Genomic DNA, 10,465 nt, shown 5'->3' with positions numbered 1-10,465 from the left:
ATGACCACGTACTTGAGACGGGGCTCAGATCCACTCCTCTCCAGGGACAAGCAAACCAGACCCACAGTGAACCATCAGCTCGTACCTGCCGGGTGCTGGTCAGCGAGGTGAACGGTCAGAGGCGCTGGTGTGGGTGCGGGGAGACGGGGACCCTCGTGTGCTGCTGATAGAAACACAAATGGGACCGCACCGTGCAGAGAACGGGACGCAGCATCCCCAAACGTTAACAGCTCTGCCCTCTGACCCCAGCTCTGCACACAGGGAGAAGTGAAGGCGGTGTCTGGATGAGACGGCCGCCCGCCCTCCCACGTTCTGGGCAGACGTGGGGACAGCCCGTGTCCGTGGCGGTAGAAGGGGCCCCGTAACTGTGCCGTGTGCGCACACATGCGTGTTACGTGCGCGTGCAAAGGGCCTGTGTGAGGGAGCAGCAGTGTCCCCAGACCGGGCAAAGTCTTGCATTTGCAACACAGAGGATGAACCTCGGGGGCTCTGCTAGGTCAGGTGAGCAGGCAGAGAAAGGCCAGCCCAAGATCTCACGCCAGGAACGGGGGAGGAGGGTGGGGGCACGGCAAGGCGCCCCGCTGCGATGCAGTGGATGAAGCAGCCGCCTGAGACATGGGGGTCCCACAGCGGTGCCGGTGCCAGCCCCGGCTCCCCGCTCCGATCCCGTTCCCTGCTAATGCGCCTGGGAGGGCGGCGGGCGACGGCCTAAGTACTTGGGCTCCTGCCACACAGGTGGGAGACCTGGAAGCAGGTCCAGGCTCCTGGCTTTGGCCTGGCCCAACCAGGACGGTCCTGGCCACTTGAGGAGCAAACCAGCGGGGGAACAAGTTCAATCTCTCTTTCTCTCCCTTCCTCACCCCCTTCACCTTTGCTTTCCATATCACTCTGCATTTCTTTTCTTTCTTTCTTTCTTTTTTTTTTGACAGGCAGAATGGACAGTGAGAGAGAGACAGAGAGAAAGGTCTTCCTTTTTGTCGTTGGTTCACCCTCCAATGGCCGCTGCGGCCGGCGCACCGCGCTGATCCGAAGCCAGGAGCCAGGTGCTTCTCCTGGTCTCCCATGGGGTGCAGGGCCCAAGCACTTGGGCCATCCTCCACTGCACTCCCGGGCCATAGCAGAGAGCTGGCCTGGAAGAGGGGCAACCGGAACTAGAAGGACTAGAAGGCGGAGGATTAGCCTGTTAAGCCACGGCGCCGGCCATGCATTTCAAAGAAATAAATTTAAAAAAAAAAAACAAACACCCATAGGGGAGCCTAAGGCATTGAATAAATCAGTGACTGAAAACTCTATCGTGTCGCGGAGAAGACGCGCGTCCCGCCCACAGCTCTGGCCGAGTGAAGCTATGACTCCACTCCCCAGAGCCTGCTCTCCCCCTCTGCCTTTGGCGCCACTCTGAGAAATAAAAAGAAAACCCCCCACGGTTGCACTCACCTGGCCCCCTCACCTGGCCCCGCTCAGCTCTCTCTGCCTCCAGCGCTTCCCCCAGGGCGGCCTCCCGCCCCCGCCCCGCCCTCCGCCATCCAGTCAGACTTGCTGTGATTCCGGCCTGCTGGAGCCCTCCCTCAGAGGAGGTGGCTGTCATTCCATGGTGAAGTATTACCGCATTACCACTGCAGGTACCACCTTGGCTGTCACCAGCGTTGATGATAGGATCTGGGCTTGTGGTGGGTTGAAGTCTAAAATATTGGCCCGCGTCCCTTACCGAGTGCCTGTGTTCGTCCCACCCTGCTCCAGTGAGCACCCAGGGAGGCGGCAGCTGATGGGTTCCTGCCACCCCCGTGGGAGACCCTGATGGAGCTCCTGGCCTGGCCCAGGCTGGGCCATTGCAGGCATTTGGGGGTGAACCAGTGAACAGGAGATTTGTCTCTGTATCTCTAAAATAAATAAAATCAGGCAACATCATGAAGCCTGAAATGAACAGGGCTCATTTCAAAAAGCTTTGGATCACAAAAGTAGAATCTCGAATTTCAGTCAAGCAAATTACTGCACCCCACTCCAGGAATGTAAGCCACACCCATTCGCCACGCACTTCCAGGAGAGGAAGCTGCCCAAGTGCATGATGGGTGCCGAAGCCCCGGCTGTCCCTGACGGTCCGTTACGGTACAAGTAGGACGTGCTGTTAGGCTCACTTCGTGTGCATCCCAACATGTAGGTGTCCAACGATAACGTTGAGGACACAGAGCCGTGAATGCTGGTCTGGACATTGCACGCCGTCCATGCCGGGTCCCGAGCAGAGGTGAGGCGGCCGTCTTAGCCCGAGCCCGCCTGAAAGCCGGCACAAACCAGCTCGGCTCCCCTAACGCTCGCCCGCCCAGAAGGGACAGCAGCCTATGCTCCGTGGACCCCCAGTCCATAGGGGGGCGGGTCCCGCGCAGGTTGGTCTCTGAGTACACCTGTTCTGGCTGTAGTTTCGTGGTCTCTGTCGTGTGTGTGTATTCTAACGTGTACACGCATGGGAACCCTGGTATCAAGTGAATATGTACACTTTGATGTTTCACTCTGAAGTAAAAAACCCACTGAGGATAACGAGCAGGTAACACGTGTGCCTCGGGCCCTGGGTGGCCGCAGCTGAGCGGGATTGGGGGGGGCTCTGACGAGGTTTGGGCGATGGTCTGTAATTTAATTGGTTGCCAGGGTGTGCTGGAAACAGCATCTCCGTCCAAGCACGGGCACGCTCCCGCTCTCCCTTCCTGTGCCATGAGGGGAAACTGGCACACGCACAGCTCTGGGCCGCGAGCGTGCGTGGTCACCGGCCCCTTCCCTGGCGTCTCTGCTGGCTCCGAGCGTGCGTGGTCACCGGCCCCTTCCCTGGCGTCTCTGCTGGCTCCGAGCGTGCGTGGTCACCGGCCCCTTCCCTGGCGTCTCTGCTGGCTCCGAGCTCTGATAGCGGCCCCTGTGCCTGGGGTGACCATCACCTGGGTAACAAGTTATTGATCATCAAGCCCCACTCAGGTGCCCACACTCCGGGCAGCTTCTCTGCCCCCATGTGTTTTCCGTTTGTCATTTGAGCCCGGGTCTTCTGTTGGGGGGGGGGGTCACCGTCTGACCCCATGTGTTTTCCGTTTGTCATTTGAGCCCAGGTCTTCTGTTGGGGGGGGGGTCACCGTCTGACCCCACGTGTTTTCCGTTTGTCATTTGAGCCCAGGTCTTCTGTTGGGGGGGGTCACCGTCTGACCCCACGTGTTTTCCGTTTGTCATTTGAGCCCAGGTCTTCTGTTGGGGGGGGGTCACCGTCTGACCCCACGTGTTTTCCGTTTGTCATTTGAGCCCGGGTCTTCTGTTGGGGGGTCACCGGTGCCCACGATTGTGGAAAGGCCCAAGTCAGGCTCTGACTTGCTCCTTCCCGGTGCCCGGCAGGGGCTGCCTCTGGGAGCCGCTGGCCTCCAGCAGAGAGGAGCCTCCTGCCTGCCCCCCCCCCCCCCCCCGGCAGCTCAGCACCTGGGGGCTCCTACACGGGCAGGCTCCTGTCTGAAGTTGACGGCCACAGTGGCATGGATTCGTGGGGGGTACAGTGGGGTGGTTCGGCACACACACAGTGTGCACTGCTGACGCCGGGCAGTGTTTCCGTCTCATCTGGGATTGCGACGTTTGGGCTCTTGTGTTTCTTCACGATGGTCCTAAGAGGATGCTGTAACGACGGTCACCCTCCGTGCTGGGGCTCTCTGGACCTTACTCCTTCTACAGTACTGTGCTGCGTTTATGATTTATTTTTAAAGAGTTATTTATTGGCTGGCACTGGGGCTCACTTGGCTAATCCTCCGCCTGCCGCGCCAGCACACTGGGTTCTAGTCCCGGTCGGGGCGCCGGATTCTGTCCCGGTTGCTCCTCTTCCTGTCCAGCTCTCTGCTGTGGCCCAGGAAGGCAGTGGAGGATGGCCCAAGTGCTTGGGCCCTGCACCCGCATGGGAGACCAGGAGAAGCACCTGGCTCCTGGCTTTGGATCGGCACAGCGTGCTGGCCATGGCGGCCATTTGGGGAGTGAACCAACGGAAAGAAGACCTCTCTCTGTCTCTCTCACTAACTCTGCCTGTCAAAAAAAAAAGTTACTTATTAAAAGAATGACACAGAGAGAGCGAGACAGAGCGGGAGATCTGCTGGTTCACTCCCCAAATGACCTCATCAGCCAGAGCTGGGCCAACCTGAAGCCAGGCGCTCCCTCCGGGTCTCTCATGCAGGTGCAGGGACCCAAGGACTCAGGCCATCTTCCACCGCTTTCCCAGGCAATAGCAAAGGGCTGGAAGTGGAGCAGCCGGGACTCGAACTGGTGCCCATGTGGGATGCCGGCACTGCAGGCAGCGGCTTTACCTGCTCCGCCACAGCGCCGGCCCCCACACAGACTTTCTAAGATCATTGCAGACTTTATGTAAAAACAATCAGTCCTGGATGAGCGGTAATGAGCAGCAGGTTCATGGCCTCATTGAAGCTGCCGTCTCGGTCGTGAACTCCAATCATTCAGGCGCAGCAGCTGGAGCCCTGGGATCCCGGCAGAGCAGCAGGAACGGAAACAGCGGGAAAACACGAAAGCAAAATTCCAGACACGTGCGTCAGCCGCGGCTGAGCCTGCAGAAGCAATGACGTAAAAACCGTGGCTAGAATTAGGGCGGGGGAGCTGGCAGAGGTGACCCCAGCTTCAGGACGGTGCGGCGGCTCCGGGGGCGGTTGGTGGCGTGCACGTGCTGACTCTGGTGGGCCTGTGCAGAGAAGCACCGTGGAGCTGCTGGCGCCAATAACCGTGGCATCGTGCAGAAACCGCAGGGGGACCTGGGGCTGCAAAATGAGCCCAGGCTCTCGCCTTCGGATCCGGGGCCATCGCGTGTGTCCCGGGGGCCGGGGACTGTCCCGGAATATAGGCACTGTTTAGGATGCTGAACACCCAGCAGGTGCAGCAGAGGGAACGGCGGCCTTGGAGGCTCTCCCCCGGGGCGGCTGCTTCCCTGGGCGAGGGTGAGGGGCTGACAGGTGCCCAGGACGCAGGTGGAGCCCAGGGTGGAGCCGCGACTCACACAGGAGTCTGCAGCCAGGACTGGCCAGGGCGCTGCTCAGAACAAGAGTGGCCATGAGGTGAGGAGTCACGGTGGCTCCAAGAACCGAGGAGTTGGCCACGGCCAGTGGGGCGAGAACCACGCGTGTGGGCTCCGTCTTGGGCCGCACGAGGTGGGAGGGACGTTCAGGAAGAAGACGGCGACATCGGCCAGAGTTCCAGCCCCGTAGTGGAAAACCAGTGTGATTTTCAGACCCGGCTCCGCCCTTGTTCCCACGGACGGGGTCTCCGAGTGTCTGTGGTGATGGCGAGGCTGTGCCGTGGCTGTGCCGTGGCCAGCGTCAGCACTGCTCTCGGTTCCCCGAGCTTCCAGAAGGGCTCCGGGCCTTCTTGCTCCCACGTCCCCTGGGAGGGGCTGCAAGTGGCGAGCCCAGCACGCGCGCCGATTTCACAGCGTGGGCTCGTGTCTGTGCCGGGGCCGGAGGTGCAGGAGCTCATGTGAGCGGTGACGTCGGGCCTGGAGGGAGACGCCCACCCGGCTGCTTGGGAGGAGACGAGCCGGGAAGGCGCCACTGTGTCACCCTGCCTGTCGAGGTAACAGCGTAAGCCAGACAGTGGCGGGTCCAGCGGCCTGCTAACTACAGAGTCATCTATGTAAGTAAGACAGCACGAGCGTCGTCACCATGTTTTGAGAACTGTTAGCGTGTCGTCCGAGTGACAGGATGCTAAAAACTGGAGAAGTCGTATTCCCCTGCGGAGCCAGACAACCCTAAAACCAAATGTCCTCTGATGCGTTGTTCAACACAGAAAAAACTCCCGGTGGGCAAGGAACGTTAGCTGTCCACAGCCCCTAGGTCTTTACCTGCCGGGCTCATGCCGCAGTCGGGGGCTTCTTCCTGCGCTGCCTCCGGCTGCCCTGGGTCCTCACCAGGAAGGAGGAAGGGAGCAGACGTCCCCAGCCCGCATCCCGGCTGCCTGTAAGTCGAGTGGGCCTTTCGTTGAGCCCGGCCAGTTCAGTGTTTATGGACGTCACAAACTGATCTTATGGGAAGATCAGTAAAGACATTAAAACGTTTGTTTATTTGAAGGAGAGAGGGAGAGAGGGAGGGAGGGAGAGAGGGAGAGAGGGAGGGAGAGAGAGAGAGGGAGGAGAGAGGGAGAGAGGGAGGGAGGGAGAGAGGAGGGAGAGAGAGAGAGGGAGGAGGGAGGGAGGGAGGGAGAGAGAGGGAGGAGGGAGGGAGGGAGGGAGAGAGGAGGGAGGGAGGGAGGGAGAGAGAGAGGGAGGAGGGAGGGAGGCAGAGAGAGAGGGGGGGAGGGAGAGAGGGAGGGAGGGAGGGAGGGAGAGAGAGAGGGAGGAGGGGGGAGGGAGGGAGGGAGGGAGGGAGGAGGGAGGGAGGGAGGGAGGGAGAGAGAGAGGGAGGAGGGAGGGAGGGAGAGAGAGAGGGAGGAGGGGGGGAGGGAGAGAGGGAGGGAGGGAGGGAGGGAGAGAGAGGGAGGGAGAGGACTTCCAAGTGCTGGCTCATTCTCCAAACGGGCACGACAGCCGTGTCTGGCCAGGCTGAAGCTGGGGGCCGGGAACTCTATCCCAGCCCCCCGCACGGTTGGCAGGGGCCCAGGTCCTTGAGCCATCCCGTGCTGGCTTCCCAGGTGCACTAGCTGGGGGCTGCTTCAGAGCGCAGCAGCTGGGACTTGAACCGACTCTCACACGGGATGCTGGCGTTGCCGGCGGTGGCTTAACTCGCTGTGCCACAATATCAGCCCCCAGTAAAGGCATTTTGAAACTAATCTGAGGCCGGCGCCGCGGCTCACTAGGCTAATCCTCCGCCTTGCGGTGCCGGCACACCGGGTTCTAGTCCCGGTCAGGGCGCCGGATTCTGTCCCGGTTGCCCCTCTTCCAGGCCAGCTCTCTGCTGTGGCCAGGGAGTGCAGTGGAGGATGGCCCAAGTGCTTGGGCCCTGCACCCCATGGGAGACCAGGATAAGCATCTGGCTCCTGGCTTCGGATCAGCGCGGTGCGCCGGCCACAGCGGCCATTGGAGGGTGAACCAATGGCAAAAGGAAGACCTTTCTCTCTGTCTCTCTCTCTCACTATCCACTCTGCCTGTCAAAAACAAACAACAACAACAACAACAACAACAAAAAACAAAAACAAAAACAAAAAACAAGAAAAAAAAAGAAACTAATCTGAGAGGTCAGGAGATACTCATAAAGAACAGAAACACAGGAGCCAGCGCTGTGGCATCGCAGGTAAAGCCGCTGCCTGCAGTGCCGGCATCCCATATGGGTGCCGGTTCGAGTCCCGGTTGCTCTACTTCCGATCCAGCCTCTGGTATGACCTGGGAGAACAGTAGAAGATGGCCCAAGTCCTTGGGCCCCTGCACCCATGTGGGAGACCCAGAGAAAGCTCCTGGCTCCTGGGTTCGGATCAGTGCAGCTCCGGCCATTGTAGCCAATTGGGAGTGAACCATCAGATTTAAGACCTCTCTCTCTCTCTCTCTCTCTCTCTCTCTCTCTGCCTCTCCTTCTCTCTGTGTAGCTCTTTCACATAAATAAATAGATATTTAAAAATAAAGAGCAGAAATGCAAAAACAAAACCCAAGAAGTCGAGAGTAACAACACTTATTACTCAAAATGCAAATTACACACTGGTTATAACTTACTGTTTGTGGTGCAGAACACGTTCCATATGTCTCCATTCGTTGCACAACACCAACCGGGAAGCATACAGGCGTCAGCACAAGGCTGTTCCCACTGCATTTCTCTTGGGCGAGGATATATTGATGTGTTGGACCTTGCTGTGGTAGGATGTGAGCCGTCCCAGGACAGATTCGCAGGTGCCTGGGGCTGCATTGTCTGGGAGGAGCAAAGAAAGGGCGCAGTGGCCCAGAGCAGTGCTCTCGGTAAATGCAGAGAAACGCGATCCGTCTCTACCGTCGTAAAAAGTCATGTTCCCCAAATCCACATCCAGGGTCCTCCCCGGCTAGTGCAATGTCAGGGGCACCCACAGGGCGGTAGGAGGGGCGGTGTTGGCAGAGAAGTCCTGTCCGTGTCTCAAGTTCAGCGTGTGGAACCCGTGCTCTGAAGATCTTAGGGTGTTCCCTGCACGGGGAGTGGGCTCCCTGCAAACCCCCACGCCCCACCTCCACTGCCCAGTGATGGCGGCCAGCGGTGACACGAGGGGAGCCCAGGACACCGAGGGCGTGGCTGAGTGTCAGCACACTCTCTCCGATCCTGTGTGATGTGCCCCCCTTGGACGCTCCTCAGGTCACCAGAAATGACCAGCAGGTTGTTGGCTGTGTCCACATCCAAGGTCATGCCCACTGCAGAGAGAGACGCGTGTGGGCCAGCAGGTGAGCAGACGACAGACATGCTTCACCCCCTGCAAGGCTCTGGGCTGCAGGGAATGTTCTGGGGCCAGCATTCTGCTAGTGTTTGGAGGAGAGGGCTTGTCTGGCCTCTGTGGCAGGTGTGGCTGGGGGACAGCCTGACCTTGGAAGCTCGGCGTCTTGGGGTTCATCGGCAGGGTGGACCTCAGCTGGGCTCAGCTCCTTGACGAGGGAATCGAGCCTCCCCAGCCGCCGGTGCGTCTGGAGCTCACCCCCTCAGTACCCACGGCGCGGCAGGGACCGAGGGAGCCCTCCCCTCGGGGACGCTCGAGCATCTCACACATGGACCCACGTCGGAAGCAGGCAGGTTTCTCAAAGAGGGCCACGCACGTCGGGCATCTGGTCACTTCTAGACAGTTCTCGGCCATGTCTGCCGCTGGGGAGACAGGTGCGTCTCAGTGGGATTCCATGAGAAGAAGCTACAGGGGCTGCTTCGCCTCTGCGCACCTAGAGGTCCCGGGGGCCTGCTCTGTGCCGCCCCTCGTGGCAGGCTGCGTGCCACGTGGCGTGGTTGCTGCTAGCGGCAGTGAAGGGCCTGCCTCGGCCGCCGCGTGGAGAGGAGGTGCTGGCAGTGTCTGCGGCTGGGTGGGGGGCAGCGGCCGCCACCCCTGTGTGGCCGCTGAGATCCCAAGACGGGGCTCTCCTGAGTACAGAAGAGCTGTGAGAGTGAAATCCACACTCGGGGGCTGCTGTGGGGGCGGTGGGTCAACCCGGCTGCTCCACTTCCCAGCCAGCGCCCTGCTCATGTGCCCGGGGAGGCAGCAGGAGATGGCCCCAGTGTTTGGGCCCTGCCACCCTTATGGGAGACCTGGAGTTCCAGGCTCGAGCGCCTGGCCCAGCCCTGACCATAGTAGCCCATTTGGGGGAGTGAACCAATGGATGGAATATCTCTCTCTCTCTCTCTCTAACTCTGACTTTCAAATAAATATTTGTTTACACAGAGAGAGAAGGAGAGGCAGAGGGAGAGAGAGGGAGAGGGAGAGAGAGAGGGAGAGAGATCTCCCATCCACTGGTTCACTCCCCAATTGGCCGCTATGGTCGGAGCTGTGCCAATCTGAAACCAGGAGCCTGGAGCTTCCTCCAGGTCTCCCACATGGGTGCAGGGGCCCAAGGACTTGGGCCATCTTCTACTGCTTTCCCAGGCCACAGCAGAGAGCTGGATCAGAAGTGGAGCAGCCAGAATTCGAACCGGTGCCCATATGGGATGCTGACATTTCAGGCAGTGGCTTTACCTGCTCTGCCATAGTGCTGGCCTCTAAAATAAATCTTTTTTTTTAAAGATTTATTTATTTCCTTGAAAGTCAGAGTTACACAGAGAAGGAGAGGCAGAGAGAGAGGGGGGGGGGTCTTCCATCTGCTGGTTCACTCCCCAGATGGCCACAATGGCCAGAGCTGCGCTGATCCTAAGCCAGGAGCTGGGAGCTTCTCCAGAGTCTCCCATGCAGGTGCAGGGGCCCAAGGACTTGGGCCATCTTCTACTGCTTTCCCAGGCCACAGCAAAGAGCTGGATGGGAAGTAGAGCAGCCGGGATTCGAACCGGCACCCATATGGGATGCTGGCGCTGCAGGAGGTGGCTTTACCTGCTATGCCACAGCGCCAGCTCCTAAAATCTTAAAAAGTACATACTTGTTAAGTGACAGGAGGGAGAGCTGGCTGCCGAGCGGCCGTGTGTGCCTTATGGACCCTGTGCTGCTGTGTTTGCCTGAAATACTTGAGATGCAAATCTGGGAGACGCGGCCACCTAAACGCTCGGCTGGATTAGGCGCCCGGTTAGGACGGCGCTTCCACAAGGCGCTGCGAGCCTGCCAGCGGTGTTTGGGAAGCCTTACGGCTCATCTGGAAGTATCGTTAGGAGGATTTATCGTAAGGAGCATTGGTACCAGCTTATCTCTGATCAGCGCCCGAGAGTTTGTTTCAGCGCCCCAGCCATGCAGCAGAACTGATGCAGGCCAGCCGCACCTGTCGAACGGAACCTGAAGGAGGGAGTGGGAATGAAGAGAGGGACAAGGGCGCAGAGAGTGGAGCCAAGACAAAAGTCTGATCAAGGCTCGTTTATTCCAGCGACTCAGCGATATTTTATACATAACCAGCTGCAGC

The sequence above is a fragment of the Lepus europaeus genome, chromosome 19 (genome assembly GCF_033115175.1).
Source record: "Lepus europaeus isolate LE1 chromosome 19, mLepTim1.pri, whole genome shotgun sequence".
Taxonomy (NCBI): domain Eukaryota; kingdom Metazoa; phylum Chordata; class Mammalia; order Lagomorpha; family Leporidae; genus Lepus; species Lepus europaeus.
This window is presented reverse-complemented; position numbering follows the sequence as displayed.